The sequence below is a fragment of the Canis lupus genome, chromosome 22, assembly GCF_048164855.1.
Source record: "Canis lupus baileyi chromosome 22, mCanLup2.hap1, whole genome shotgun sequence".
In the NCBI taxonomy this organism is placed as follows: domain Eukaryota; kingdom Metazoa; phylum Chordata; class Mammalia; order Carnivora; family Canidae; genus Canis; species Canis lupus.
Window position 1 is genome coordinate 51240385 of NC_132859.1, and position 16733 is coordinate 51257117.

Below are 16733 nucleotides of genomic sequence, written 5' to 3' on the forward strand. Positions count from 1 at the left end.
TTGGTGGAAAGGGAGGAGGAGCAGGAAAAACATGTCAGGCTATAAGCTTCTGGGGCAAGTCAGAAGTCCCTGTGCTCAGGGATAAAACATTCAGCCAGAAACAGGTCTGGATGTTCTCCCTGGAATCAGAAGGTTCATTTGATCCTCAAAATGCTTCCAGAAGGTTTGAGCCCATTTTACAGAAAAGAGCAGGAAACGGGGTTTACAAAGAGTAGATAACTTGTTTGAGGTGTTAAGTCCTCGAGGGGCTGACCTGGGGCACAGACCCACAACCAAGGCCTGAGCCTGGTCCCCTACAAGTGGTGTTACAGACAAGCTGCTTTGGGACTTGTTGCCACTTTAAAAAGCCACATCTAAATGCTGTCCCCAAATCTTTTAAGGTACAAGAACACATGTCCAATCCACTCTTTCAATTCTTGCTTTCTCTTCTATGACAGGTATTCACTTCCTAAAAGGCTTCAAGTTTCATCCCTTGGAGACGACAGAGAGCCCAGCCACGTCTGAGAAACGCAGCTCATTTTCCTGGAAGTTTCACAGGAGATGTCTTTTTTCTCTCATGTAGCATACTCTGCCAAGGAGGAAACGATGCCTGTATGCTTTCCAAGTCTATGAAAATCCTACCCGAGTAGCAAAAGAACTAACTCAGCACCACTAACTTTGATTCAATGCCCCCCACACCCCCAAAAGAAAACATTCATTCAAGCTTTCTTAGCAGCCTCTGGAACCATGCTGGAACCTGAGGCTTCAAAGGACAAGAAGCAGGGTACTTGATACTCAGGGATCCCCTATTCTTGGGGAAAGTCCATCTGTTTGTCCATCCCTCACTCTGTCAGTTATGGTAAGTGGAGTGGATACTCCTAGAATAAGGAGACAGGAAAGTGCCAGGTTGAAAGCAGGACATGTTACAGACCAATATCCCTAACGAACATGGATGTAAAAATCTCACTAAGATACTAGCCAATAGGATTTGGCTACAACATTTAAAGGATTATTCACCCCAACCAAATAGGATTTACTCCTGGGCTGCAAGGGTAGTTCAACATCTGAAAATCAATCAATGTGATACACCATGTTAATAAAAGAAAGGACAAGAACCACATGATCCTCTTAATAGATGCAGAAAAAGCATTTAACAAAATACAGCATCCTTTATTGATGAAAACTCTCCACAGTGCAGGGGTAGAGGGAACATATCTCAATAACATAAAAGCCATCTATGAAAAGCCCACAATGATCATTCTCAAGGGGGAAAAACTGAGCTTTTCCCCTAAGGTCAGGAATATGACAGGGATGTCCACTCCTACCACTTGTGTTCAATATAGTACTAGAAGCCCTAGCCTCAGCAATCAGACAACAAAAAGAAATAAAAGGCATCTAAACAGCCAAAGAAGTCAAACTCTCACTCTTGCAAATGACATGATATTCTATGTGGAAAATCCAAAAGATCCAATCCAAAATTGCTAGAACTCAGAGAGTAATTCAGCAAAGTGACAGGATATAAAATCAATGGACAGAAGTCAGTTGCATTTCTATACACTAACAATGAGACAGAAGAAAGAGAAATTAAGGAATTAATCCCATTTAAAATTGCACCAAAAACCATAACATATCTGGAAATAAACATAATGAAAGTAGTAAAGGATCTGTACTCTGAAAACTATAGAACACTTATGAAAGAAATTGAGGAAGACATAAAGAAATGGAAAAACATTCCAATCCATATTGGAAGAATGAATATTGTGAAAATGTCTATACTACCCAGGCAATTTACAAGTTCAATGCAATCCCTATAAAAATACCATCAACATTTTCACAGAGCTGGAACAAATAATTCTAAAATTTGTATGGAACCAGAAAATATCCTGAATAGCCAGAGAAATGTTTAAAAAGAAAACCAGGGCTGGAGGCATCACAATGCCAGATTTCAAGCTGTATTACAGAGCTGAGATCATCAAGACAGTGTAGTACTGGCACAAAAAAAACAGACACGCAGATCACTGGAACATAAGAGAGACCCAGAAATGGACCCTCAACTCTGGTCAACTAATCTTTGACAAAACAAGAAAGAATATCCACTGGAAAAAAGACAGTCTCTTCAATAAATGGCGCTGGGAAAATTGGACAGACACATGTAAAAAGAATGAAACTGGACCACTCTCTTACACCATACACAAAGATAAACTCAAAATGGATGAAAGATCTAAATGTGAGACAAGAATCCATCAGAATCATAGAGGAGAACACAGGCAGCAACCTTTTTGACCTCAGCTAGACATGTCTCTAATGGCAAGGAAAACAAAAGCAAAAATGAACTGTTGGGACTTAATCAAGATAAAAAGTTTCTGCACAGCAAAGCAAACAGTAGACAAATCAAAAGACAACTACAGAATGGGAGAAGATATTTGCAAATGACATCAGATGAAGGGCTAGTATCCAAGATCTATAAAGAACTTATCAAACTCAATACCCAAATAATAACTAATCCAGTCAAGAAGTGGGCAGAAGACATGAACAGACATTTCTCCAAAGGACATACAGATAGCCAAGAGACACATGAAAAAATATTACACATCACTCGGCATCAGGGAAATACAAATCAAAGCCCCAATGAGATCCCACCAGTGAGAACTGCTAAAATTAACAACTCAGGAAACAACAGATGAGATGTTGGCAAGAATATGGAGAAACAGGAACCCTCTTAACACTGTTGGTGGGAATGCAAGGTGGTACAGCTACTCTGGAAAACAGTATAGAGGTTCCTCAAAAAGTTGAAAATAGAGCTACCAGGCAGCCCCAGTGGCACAGCGGTTTAGCGCCCCCTGCAGTCCAGGGTGTGATCCTGGAGGCTGGCGATTGAGTCCCACGTCGGGCTCCCTGTATGGAGCCTGCTTCTCCCTCTGCCTGTGTCTCTGCCTCCCTCTGTCTCTTTCTGTGTCTCTCATGAATAAATTAATAAAATCTTAAAAAAGAAAAAAAAAAAAAGAAAGAAAGAAAAAGAAAATAGAGCTACCCTATGACCCAGTAATTGCACTACTAGGTATTTACCCCAAAGGTACAAACACAGTGATTTGAAGGGGCACCTGCACCCTAATGTTTCTAGCAGCAATGTCCACAATAGCCAAACCATGGAGGGAGCCCAGATGTCCACATGAATGGCTAAAGAAGATGTGGTACATATATGTGTATGTATGTATATGTACATACACACATGCACACACACATATACATACATGCGCACAATGGAATGTTACTCAGCCATCAAAAAAATGAGATCATTTGCAATGACATGGATGGAACTAGAGGGTATCATGTTAAGCGAAATAAGAAAGACAACTGTCATATGATTTCACTCATGGGTGGAATTTAAGAAACAAAACAGAGGAACTTAGAGGAAGAGAGGAAAAAATAAAACAGGATGAAATCAGAGAGGGAGACAAATCATAGAAGACTCTTAATGACAGGAAACAAGCTGAGGGTTGCTGGAAGGATGCGGTAACTGGGTGATGGGCATTAAGGAGGGCACATGATGTAATGAGCACTGGGTGTTACATGCAACTGATGAATCACTTAACTCTACCCCTGAAACTAATAATACATTATATGTTAATTAATTGAATAAAATAAAATAAAATAAAATAAAATAAAATAAAATAAAATAAAAAGCAGGGCAGGGGTTCGTGCTCTGCCCACAGCAGCATGTGACCACAGGCAAGTTAACCTTCACAGGGGGCTAGTCTCCTCATCTGTAAGGTTGAAAGCCACCATGTGACAGTGTTTGGAGATATAACGAGATGTGTCACGTGCCCAGAAGAGGACACACAGAACAATATACTGAATGCTGGCTTGACAGCAGGGCAGTGGGAAATAATATATCCCCTTGGAACCAGGGACAGCAATGGGCAGGAATGCTGGAAGATAGTGTGACTGCACTCTCTGTGGAGGGTCAGGGCTAGAAGTGCAGAGGTCACGCCTGTGGTGGTTCTTCATGTCAATCCCAAGGGCACCTGGGCGGAGGAGAAATGGAATGAAAGTAGCCCCTGGGGCAAGGGCAAGGGAGAAGAGAGTCCAGGCCTTCTGTGGCTGTTCCTTTCCAGGATCTAGCCCTGCAGCATATTTGGATGCTTTCAGACCTGACCAGCATTGCCCAAACCTTTGGCTGTCTCTGTGTTCCTACCTACGGGACAGGCCTCTCCAGTGGCCTACCCCTCGAACTAGGACAGGGGGTAGGACCAATCATCCCTCCCTGAGCATCTGCTATGCACAAGGCTGGGGGAATGGCTCTGCTGGCAAGACCATGCAGTAAGCTTCCTTCTGCACCTGCTCATACCAGACTTTGGGCCTTTCTTGGGTCTCACCGAACATAGTAGGGGCTTTCTACTGCTCTCAGGATCATGTCGTACCCCTGGCTGGGCCTAGCTCCTTAGCAGCCTCTATAGCTTTGTCACCTCTCTAGCCTTTGCTCACAGTGCTTTGAGAACCTAGTGTCTCCTTCCGTCCCTAGAACGCAGCTCCTCTCTGCCTCAGGCCCTTTGCACACACTGTTATCCATTCCCAGAATGTTCTTGCACCAACCAGGCCAAACTTGTCCCCTACCCAAGGCTCACCTGAAATGTTACTGTCCCCACCTTCCCCAACCACTCACAACTTGAACAGCTCCCAACCCCATTATGCTTTCTCTGTACTTCCTTCCCCCCTCTGACCTGGCATCTCTACAATCTCTAACAATGCCAGAGTTTGTGGGATTAATTCCTAAAGGTCCATGTCACCCTCTAGGCTATGAACTTCCAAAGGCAGAGACTTACCCTGTTTGTGCCACTGTAACTCAGTTGAGAACACGGGCCCTAATCTAGAAGGGTAGAGGATGCTCCTCTACCGCCGTCTACCTCCCATACTGTTTCCAGACACACAGAAAAGTCCCCATTTCAAATCCTTTAATGGAGAGGATGTCAGCAAGATGGTGGAATGGGGGGGGGGTTCCTTGTTACCCTATGGAAATGTTAAAAAAAATTAGGACTGGCTAAAATATTTTATGAATTCTGAAAAACAAAGACCTATAGATCTGTAAGCAAATACCTAACCAAGAAGTCACATTCAGAATGGTAGGAAGTTCTGTGGTGTTCATCTACCCTTGCCACACTCCTCCCTACACAGTACGGTCTAATGGCAGCAGCAGCCCAGTGTCCATCTCCTTCCATCAAACTGAAGGGAACAGGGCAACATCCTAACCTGTCTTGGGGCTGCCTGAAAGAGGTCTATTTTGCTTTACTTAGAACTCAGAGCTCAGATGGGGGAAAACTATGGAAGGCAGACTTTCTTGTGATAGAGTGTGACCACAGACCCACACATGCTTGGGGAAAAGGCTGGGGGTGTGTGTGAGGGAAGAAACAACAGAAGGAGCATGACTGAAACCGCTGGAAAAATTAAGGCATTTGAAAGCAGCTACTGGGTACCTGGGTGGCTCAGTGGGTTAAGCATCTGCCTTCAGCTCAGGTCATGATCCTGGGGTCCTGGGATCAAGTTCTGCATCGGGCTCCCTGGTCAGCAGGGAGTCTGCTTCTCTCCCCCCCTTGCTCCTCCCTCCTGCTCATGCTCTCTGTCAAATAAATAAAATCTTTAAAATAATAAAAGCAGCCATAATATACGGAGGGAATTGAAGCTAACACACATAGGCCCATACAACACATGTTCAGGAAAAATCCTGAGAAGATCTTAAGCCTTTGCCTTGGGCTGACTCCAAGGCTCAGATATACCCCGCTAAGTCTGCAAATACTGGGAGAGGTGGCTGTTTTCTCAAATGCTCAATTTTTCAATGACAAAGAGGATCACCAGGCATATAAAGAAACAGAAAAAGATGGCCTATTCAAAGGGAAGAAAAGGTGGCAGAAACTGTCCTGGAAGAAACACAGGCATTGGATGTACCAGATGAAGACTTAAAACAAATGTCTTATGTATGCTGAAAGAGCTAAAGAAAACACAAAATTGAAAGAAATTAGGAAATGATATAGGACAACAAAATAAGAATATCAATGAAGACATTAAAATTGTAAAAAGGAACCAAACAAATTGTGGGGCTTAAAAGTACAGTAACTGTATTGAAAAATTCATGAGAGGAGTTTAACAGCAAATCTGTGCAGAAGAATGAGTGAGCTTGAATATGTCATTAAAATTACTGAGTCAGGGGCATCTGGGTGGCTCAGTTGGTTAAGTGTCTGTCTTCGGCTCAGGTCATGATCTCAGGGTCCTAGGATTAAGCCCCACATCAGGCTCCTGCTCAGCACAGAGCTTGCTTCTCCCTCTCCCTCTACTTGTTGCTCCCCCTGCTTGTGCAGGGAGTAAAAGACATAAGCGAACAGAGCCCAAGGGATTTATGCCACACCATAAGGGACCAACAGGCACATTATAGGAGTCTCAGAAGAGAAGAGAAACAGAAATAATGGTTGAACTCCAAAAAAGGTAACCCCAGAGACTCATGCTGAGAAACATTATAATCAAATTGGTGAAAGCCGGGGGGGGGGGGGGGGGGGGGGGGGGGGGGCTGCGAAGCCGGGGGGGGGGGGGGGGGCCGCTGGGGGGAGGAGAGAATCTTGAAAGCAGCTAGAGAAATGTACAAAGGATCTTTAATAAGATTACCAACTTATTTCTCAGCAGAAATTTTGGAGACCAGAAAGCAGTGGAATTATATATTCAAATTGCTGAAAGAAAAAAAAAATCTGTCATCTGAGAATTTTGTATTCAATAAATCTGTCCTTCAAAAATGAAGGTGAAATTAAGGCATTCCCAGATAAATAAAAGCTGAGGGTGTTCATTACCAAGAGACCTGCCCTATAACAAATGGTAAAGGCTGAAATGAAAGGATGCAGGACAGTAACTGAAAGCCATGAGAAAACATAAAGATCTCCAGTAAAGTTAAATACATGAACAAATACAAGAACCAGTACTACTATACATTTGGTTTGTAACTCCACTTTTTATTTTCTTCGAGATTTAAAAGACAAATGCTGTGACATCAAAAACATAAATTAGGGAGACCATACAGATATATAGGAACAGTTATCATATGCAATTTGAGTTAAGCTGGGATAACATTTAGAATAGACTGTAATAATTTTAGGATATTATAGGGGATCCCTGGGTGGTGCAGCGGTTTAGTGCCTGCCTTTGGCCCAGGGCGCGATCCTGGAGAGCCGGGATCGGGTCCCACATCAAGCTCCCAGTGCATGGAGCCTGCTTCTCCCTCTGCCTGTGTCTCTGCCTCTCTCTCTCTCTCTCTCTCTCTCTGTGTGACTATCATAAATAAAAAAATTTTAAAAATATATAAAAAAAAGGATATTATAGGTAACATCTGTTGTAACCACAAAGAAAAAACTTAGAAATATATACAAAAGGAAATGAGAAGGGAATCAATACTATCCCTACGAAAAAAAACAAATACAAAGGAAGGCAATAATGGAGGAAATGAAGGACAAAAAGGGCTAAGACACATAGTGTAAATCTTTCGCCTTAAAAAAAATAAAAATAAAAATAAATAAATCTTTCGCCTTTTACTAAAGATTTCCATGGAGAGGAAAAAGGGCTAAGACATACACAAAATAAAATGGCAAAAGTAGTCTTTTCTTGTTAATACTTAAATGTAAAAGGATGAAACTCCCCAACCAGGATACAGAGAGTAGCTGAATGGATTAAAAAACAAGATCCAACCATATGCCTCTACAAGAGACCTGAGATCTAAGGGCCCATAGAGACTTATAGTAAAAGAATGAAAAAAGATTCCATGAAAAGAGTAACCAAAAGAGAGCAGAATGGTTATACTAACATCACACAAAACAGAGCCTATGTCAAAAACTATCACAAAAAATAAAGACACTGTATAATGATAAAAGGGTTGTTACCAGTAAAATATAACTATAAACATATACACCAGAGGTCCTAAATATATGAAGCAAACAGTACTGAAAGGAGAAATAGACAGTTGTGCAATAAAAGTAGGAGAACTCAATATCCTGCTTTCAATAAAGGATAGAAAAATCAGACAGAAATGAATAAGGCAATAAGAGACTTGAACAGTATAAAGACCAAGAGGGCCTGACAGGCACATACTGACCACCCAACAACAGCAGAATACACGATCCTCTCAAATGCACATGGAACATCCTTCAGGATAGATGACATAACAGGCAACACACTATGTCTCAATATGTTTTAAAAGATCACAATCAAAGTGTATTTTCTGACCACGATGGAATAAAACTAGAAGTCAACAAGAGAAGGAAAGCTGGAAAATTCCCAAACATATGGAAACTAAAAACCACACTCTTTAACAACCAATCGGTCATAAAAGGAATCAAAAGGGAAATCAGAAAATATCTTGTGACAAGTGAAAATGAAAATACAACATATCAAAACTTATGGAATGCAGTGAAAGCAGTACCAATAGGGAATATTATACCTGTAAATGATTACATTAAAATAGAAATTTCAGGATGCCTGGGTGGCTCAGGGGTTGAGCGTCTGCCTTCGGCACAGGGTGTGATCCTGGAGTCCCGGGACTGAGTCCCACAAGGGGCACCCTGCATGGAGCCTGCTTCTCTCTCTGCCTATGTATCTGCCTCTCTCTGTGTGTCTCTCATGAATAAATAAATAAAATCTTAAAAAAAAAAAAAAGAAATTTCAAACCAACAACCTAACTGTGCACCTTAAGGAACTAGAAAAAGAACAAATGATTTATTTATGCTAAAAAATGTTAAATTTTTATTTACTTATTTTTTTTAAAGTAGGCTCCATGCCCAGCATGGAGCCCAAAATGGGGCTTGAACTCACAACCCTGATATCAAGACCTGAGTGGAGTTCAAAAGTTGGATGCTTAACTGAGCCACTCAGACATCCCGAAAAAGAACAAATTAAACACAAAGCTAGAAGAAAGGAAACAATAAAAATTAAAGCAGGATAAATAGAAGATAGAAAAATAGAGAAAAGTCCATGAAACTAAGAGTTGTTTCTTTGAAAAGATCACCATAACTGAAACATTTAGCTACACTACGAAATAAAGAGAGACGATTCAAATTTAACTAAAATCAGAAATGAAAAGACTGAACATTACTACTGATTTTATAGAATGAGAGTATTATAACAGTTGTAAACCAATAAACTGGATAACCTAGATGAAATCAACAAATTCCTAGAAACACACAACCTACGAAGAGGAATTATGAAGAAATAAAAAAAAAATCTAAAGATCTATAACTAGTAAGGAGGCTAAATCAGTAATCAAAAATCTCCCAACAAAGAAAAGCCCTGGACCAAATGAATACTGATTTGTTGGTCACTACTGATTTTACCAAACATTTGAAGAATTCCAAAATCTTCCCAAAAAATGAAAAGAAAGGACCACTTCTTAACTCATTCTATGAGGTCAGCATTACCCTAAAACCAAAGCCAGACAAAGACACTAAAAGAAAATACAAAAAATAAATAAATAAATAAATAAATAAATAAATAAATAAATAAATGAAAATACAGACCATTATTCCTTATGAATAGTGATGCAAGATGAAAAGTAATTTATCCTTGACAAATAGCAGCAAACTGAATTCAATAGCAAAGGGCCCAAGTGGGGTTTATTCCTGGAATGCAAGGATGGTTCAAGATTTGAAAACCCATCAAAGCAAATATATCACATTAACATAATAAAGGAGACACCTGGGTGGCTCAGTAGATTAAGCATCCCAACTCTTGATTTCAGCTCAGATCATGATCTTGGGGTCATGAAATCCCACCCTGCATCAGACTCTGCACTTAGCATGGAGTCTGCCTGTCCCTCTCCCTCTGCTCCTCCCCCTGCTCACACACACACACACACTCTCTCTCTAAAGAAAATAAGTCAAAAAAAATAATAAAATCTTAAAAAAATGCCAGAATACAGGGGGAAAATCCATATGATCATTTCAGTTGATGCAGGAAAAACATTTAATAAAATCCAATACCTTTTATTTATTTATTTATTTATTTATTTATTTATTTATTTATTTATTTATTTATTTATGATAGTCGCAGAGAGAGAGAGAGGCAGAGACACAGGCAGAGGGAGAAGCAGGCTCCATGCAGGGAGCCTGATGTGGGACTCGATCCCGGGTCTCCAGGATCATGCCCTGGGCCAAAGGCAGGCACCAAACCGCTGCGCCACCCAGGGATCCCAAATCCAATACCTTTTCATTATGAAAACAACAAACAGGATAGAAGGAAACTACCTCAACATAATAAAGGCCATATATGCAAATCCAATAGCTAACATCATACTCAATGGAAAGACTGAAAACTTTTACTTTAAAATCAGGAACAAGAAGGATGTCTGTTTCCAACACTTCCATTCAACACAGTTTTGGAAGTTCTAGGGAGACCAATTAGGAAAGAAAAGAAATAAAAGGCATCCAAACTGGGAAGGAAGAAGTAAACTTATCCATTCATTGATCACATGATCTTCCATGCAGAAAACCCTACAGATTCCATTGGAAAGGAAAATAACTGTTAGCACAAATAAATTCAATAAGGTTACAGGATACAATATCGACACACAAAAATCAGTCGTTTCTATCCATTATAATCAACAATTTGAAAAAGAAATTAAGAAAACAATTCTATTTACAATTACATCAAAAAGAATAAAATACGTAAGAATAGAGTTAACCAAGGAGGTGAAAGATTTATACCCTGAACACTACAAAACATAGCTGAGAGAAAATTAAGTGTCAGATAAATGGAAAGATATCATCTGTTCATGGACTGGAAAATTTAATACTGATAAAGGCAGCAATACTTCTATAGTGGTCCCCAGATTCAATGCAATTCCTATCAAAATCCAAACAACCTTTTTTTTTATTTGCAGAGACAGGGAAAAAAAAAAACAAAAAAACAACCTAAAATTCATAAGGAATCTCAAGGGACCACAAGTTACAAATCAATCTTGAAAAAGAACAAAGTTAGAGGCCTTATACTTCCTGAGTTCAAAACATATTATAAAGCTACAACTTGTGGTACTGGTATACAGACACAAAGACCAATGGAACAGAACAGAGAGCCCAGAAATAAACCTTCACGTACATGGTAAAATGATCTTTGACAAGAGTACCAAGACTGTTCATGAGGGAAAGGGCAGTCTCTTTAACAAATACTCCTGGGAAAACTGGATATCCATTTACAAAAGACTGAAGTTGAATCCTTATCTTACACCATATACAGAAATTAACCCCAAATCAATCCAAAATGGATCAAAAACCTAACTAAAAAAACCTGAAACTATAAAACTCCTAGAAGAAAATACAGTAGAAAAGCTTTGTGACATTAAATTTGGCAATGAAAAAAAAAAAAAAATTTGGCAATGATTTTTTGGATGAGTACCAGAAGCAAGAACAGGACAAGAAAAGTGAAAACAGAAAAATGGGACAAAAAAATTAAAAACTTTATACATCAATGGACACGAACCACAGAAAGAAAAAAGGCAACACAGGATGGGAGGACATATTTGCAAATCTTATCTGATCAGGGATTAATATCTGGAATACAGAGAACTTAAACTCAACAAACAAAAGAAACCAAACAACCTAATTCACAAGTGAGCAAAGCATCTGGATACACACCTCTTTAAAAATATACAAATGGACAAGAAGCAATATAAAAAGATGCTCAACAGCACTCATCATTAGATGTGTAAAACCACAAGACACCTGGGTGGCTCAGTGGTTGAGTTTCTGCCTTCGGCTCAGGGTGTGAATCCCAGAGTCCCAGCATCAAGCTCCCTATAGGGAACCTGCTTCTCCCTCTGCCTATGTCTTTGCCTCTCTCTCTGCATCTCTCATGGATAAATAAAATCTTTTAAAAAAATGTGCAAAACCACAATGACGTATCATCTCACACCCATTAGGATAGCCACTATATTAAAAAAAACAACAACAACAAAAATAACAAGTGTTGGAAAGGATGTGGAGAAATTAGAACCTCTGTGGGATTATAAAACAGTTGTAGAATAGTATGGAGGTTCCTCAAAAACTAAAAATAGAATCACCATATTGATCCAACAGTCTCATTTCTGGGTATATATCAGAAAAAGAATTGAAAGCAGGGTCTTGAAGAGATACTTGCATACCCAGGTTCACTGCCACATTATTCATAATAGCCAAGAGACAGAAATAGCCCAAAAGTCCATTGATAGATAATGAATAAAGAAAATGTGGTGTACACACACAATGGATTTTTAGTCTTAAAAAGGAAGGAAACTGACACATGCTACAACATGGATGAACCTGAAGATACTATGCTAAATGAAATAAGCCAGTCACAACTCAATAAATATTCACCTTATATGAATTACCTAGGGTAGTCAAATCCACAGTGACAGAGAGAATAGTAGTTCCAGGGGTTGGGGTAAGACACGGAATGAAGAGCATTAATGAAGAATGAAGAGTTTAATGAGCGCAGAGATTCAGTTTTGGAAGATCTGAAAAAGTTCTGGAGATGGAGGAGTGTGATGGTATGACAATGTGAATATAATGAATGCCACTGAACTGTATATTTGAAATGGTAATTTTTATGTTATGTATATTTTATCACAAGAAAAAAATTCTTTAATGGCTCTGAGGCCAGGTAGGTAACATAAATAAGTTCTGTGGGCACAGGACTAAAGGCAGTGTTGGGGGAGAAGGAGAAGGATGAAGCCCGCTCATCACATCAAAGGTTTCAAAGTTTCAGTCCTGTCTCACTCTCTTGACAACAGCAACAGATCATGCTTTACTGAGATTCCTTCTGCTTTAAATATATATATATATATTTTTAAAGATCGTGTTCTGCTGGTTCTTTCTTCATACCGCTATAAAATCTACCCAAGATACTTACTGCCACTCTGAACCCTGGCAACTAAAGGCTTCTCTCCTGGGTTCTTTGGTGCTCTACAAACTTCTACTCCCTGAGTAAGCAGTATGTGGAGTTATTTATTTGAGCCTTCCCTCTAGTTAGTTTAGCAGGGGCCAGCTCCATCATCCTGGGTCTTCCAACCCCAACACAAGGCCAGAGCCCAGCAGCCATTCAGTCAATAGTTGCTGTTAAAGGAGGCTAGCTGATGGCTTAGCAACTCACTTGTAGTCGGGGAAAGATGGAACCATCAACAATGCTTCAGGATCCAGATGATGGCCACCAACAGAAGTAGGCATTTGGGAAGGGGCAATTTGGGCAGGAGACAATAATGACCAGGTTTTCAGCATGTTAAGTTTGAAATGACAGCAGGACATTTGGTCAGAAATGGAGCTGACCCTTGTGAGATAGCAGGTTTGGGGTTGGGACCTGGGAAATTGGGCACGAAGGGGTATTAGCTAAGGTCAGGAGTGAAGAAATCAAGGACAGAGAGAAGACCCAGGAACGAGCAGAGTCTGAGATGTAACCTGGGGAATGCTCAATCCTAGGCATCTAGCACTCACTCTAGAACTAGTCCTCTCATAGGCCTCCTTTCATTAGGTTACTGTATCCCAGAGTTTTCCATCGCTAAGAGATCATTAAACAAAAAGGTATTTATAGACAATGTTTGAAAGCAGCTATTTCTAAGGATGAACAATGAGAACACAAAAGTAATACTAACATCTTACAACTCTGACAGCGTAAGATGTTTCTTACAATTCTGACAGTGTAAGATGTTAAGACCCTTCTTTTTTTCTTTCTTTTTTTTTTTTGCTTGCTTTCCTGTTCCTTGCAACCAGTGGGCCAGTGCAGCACAGTTGTTAAGACCCTTTTACATAATCAACTTTTGTCTTGTTCAATGTTAGTTTAAGAACCATGACCTACATGATCAGATTAACAGGTGATATACCAAATTTTGAGGCAAAGGTTGCTTTTTATTAAACTAAAAAAATTATCCTTTACATAAGCTATATCCTGTTAGCAGAGGCTTACAAGGCTGGCACTTATACCACACAACAGGCAACAACTTATTATCATACAACAGTGCCAAGGCCCAGGAATATTTGAAAACAGACTTGTCTGTAATCACACAGCTGGCATGTGGTAAGGTACAGACAAGACTTTCTGGCTTCTGTCTCCACATCAAATGTGCTCCATCACTTCACTTTCTCTATTAATGTTAAGACTACTTCAGACAACCAAAAAAATACATGAAGTTACATGCCTATAATCGTTACAGTTATAGACCAACAAGCTCAGCATAACATAAACAGTCCAAACAGAAAATAACATTTAGGGAGCACAGAGCCAGGAACAACCTGGCTCCATGACCTGGAGGCCCAAACCTAAAGGCCAGTTTCACCTACTAAGACTATAAGATAATTTACGAAGGGGCAAATCGCATTTCCATGGGCACCACTAACACCACAGTCTAAATATGTCGATCAGGTCCTCCCTAGAGGTCCACTCAGGACCTGAATTGTTATTCAGTTTGATTTTTGTCCTTTAAAGAGAGAGAGTCTAGAACAAGGCTATCAGGCAGGGAATAGGGAGTAGGCTGGGGCACAAAGGTCAACAGAGGTTTGGCTTGGTAAGCCTTGCTCCCAGCTAGCTTTCTAGGAGCTGGGGAAGGTAGGTGGCTCTTGGAACATAAGCTCTATCTGATTTGGATCAGTGGCTAATCTGTTGGCCAGTTTCTTCAAGGTTTTCAGTTAAGTACATAAAAGAGCCATATATGCAAAATGACCACCACATATGCTAAAAACCTATCCAAAATTAAACATTAACAAACCACTACTTACTCTCCTGGTAGGTTTAAATGGGCTTTTATCTCTTTCTCCGGGGGGGGGGGGGGGGGGGGGAGAAAGGATACATACATGAGTCAGCCCAGTTAACACCACCAGTTGTTTCCTTTTCACAAGACAGAGTGGGCGGGGAAGCTCTTGCAGATCTCTTTACATGGCTGTCCCCCTCTGGTTTTTCATGTGAGGTTCCACAAGGGAGAGACATCATATTAGACAACTGATGCTTATGAGGGCAGGGGGAGTGGGACAGAAAACAATTCCTGGATTTATACTACTATGCTCCCCGCCCCCAACCTTGTTCATGTATTGGTAGGGTCAACAGAACAACCTCCCCAGGACAAACCCTCATCCCCCATCCATCATGGCTCTTGCAGTGGGTCAGAAAGCCCTTGTAATCACAGTTGCTATTCACCCGTCCGAAGGAACCTAAAGTTTCAGATTCCCTCACTGAGGGGCTATGGGCTATGACCTACACAGGATCCTGAAGGATGGAAGATGTGGGGCTTGGTATGCATGATCCTGGAATGTGTCTGGAAGGACAACTGGAGCTACCCTGAACTTCTGGGTGACTTACCTCTTTTGAGTGGATGCCCGGGATATGCGGGGCTGTGCCCGTCATGATCTACAAAAACAATCCAGGTTTTCTTCCAGCCTTTTTTTTTTTTTTAAATTTTATTTATTTATTTATGATAGTCACACACAAAGAGAGAGAGAGAGAGGCAGAGACACAGGCAGAGGGAGAAGCAGGCTTCATGCACCGGGAGCCCGACGTGGGATTCGATTCCGGGTCTCCAGGATCGCGCCCTGGGCCAAAGGCAGGCGCCAAACCGCTGCGCCACCCAGGGGTCCCCTCTTCCAGCCTTTAAAACCATTCTATGGCTCCTAGCTGGACTTAAGATAAACTACCTTTCCCGCAAGGGCCCCCTGCTCATCTCTCCCTTCCCTTTTACTCTCTCGACTCTTCAGGGCTTTCTCCTGAAGGGCGTGGAGCCCAGCGTCCAGCTGTGTCCACTCAGGGCCCCTCCCTGGAGCACTGCTGGCGCCCACCTCGAGCGCCCCGTGCGCTCTCCTGGTCGCACAGCAATCCCAGAGCTTACTGTCCCTGCATGTGCTGCCCTGTCAGAGGACACGGTCTTGTCTTGTCCGCTACCCGGGCTCCCTCACTGGGCCGCCCGTCCTTTCCCTCCCGGACCTCGTGCAACCGGCCCCGCGCTGGGAACGGGTCGGCCAAGCCGAGGGGAGGAGCGCAGCAGCAGGTCAGCAGGGTCCCTGCGGCCCCCCACCGCCTCCAGGACACTCACGGGTCGGCACAGTCGGGTCCGGGACGACTGCAGGAGCCCGGACGGGACGGCAGGAACGACCCTGAGGCGCCTGCGGGCCCCGCTGCTGGAGACGGAGGAGCCGGCAGGTGGAAGGCTCCGCACCCCGCGGCCCCGACCCGCCGCACCCGAGCCCTCTCCCGCAGCGTACCCCGCCAGCCCCGCGCGCCCCCGGCCCGCCCTTACCCTGCAGTCCCCTCCGCCCCTCCGCGGAGGGAATTCCGTTTCCCGGGAGCCGGAGGGCGACCGAAGAACCTTCGCAGCTCCAGCTCGGGGCCGGCGCCACCACGGCCTCCGCCCACAGGCCGCCAGCCCGCGGATCCCCGAGCCTGGGCCCCGCCCACGTGCACGGCGCGTCCCGGGGAGGGCGGAGCCGGGCGTTGGGGCCCGCGCAGGCGCGGCGTGTGGGCGGGGCCTGGGGAGCCCCGGTGCGCAGGCGCGGCGTGTGGGCGGGGCCTGGGGAGCCCCGGTGCGCAGGCGCGGCGTGTGGGCGGGGCCTGGGGAGCCCCGGTGCGCAGGCGCGGCCGTGGTTTTCGCGCCGCTGGGTGGCGTGGTTTAGTGTCAGGGGGCGGCTGCTGGGGTCAGCTGGGCCTGAGGTCTTGGCCGGCGGGGCCGTCAGTGCCGCAGTGCGGCCCCGCCGGCTGCGTTCCGCTCCTGTCCCAGCTCTAGGGGT

The 16733-nt window shown here is 42.8% G+C and overlaps 1 protein-coding gene across 10 annotated transcripts in view; it reads right to left on the reverse strand.

The window, feature by feature from the left end:
* Positions 1-16438, reverse strand: part of ENTPD6 (ectonucleoside triphosphate diphosphohydrolase 6) — a 45845-nt gene extending 29407 nt beyond the window's left edge. For 4 of the 10 annotated variants that reach the window (XR_012015249.1, XR_012015248.1, XM_072793603.1 and 1 more), the window contains exon 1: positions 16247-16414. The gene's annotated coding sequence lies outside the window, so the exon portion shown is untranslated. Of the gene's footprint in view, positions 1-16246 lie in introns of all 10 variants that reach the window. The other 6 variants (XM_072793610.1, XM_072793609.1, XM_072793606.1 and 3 more) reach the window with 5 other exon arrangements.
* Positions 16439-16733: the final 295 nt, after the last annotated feature.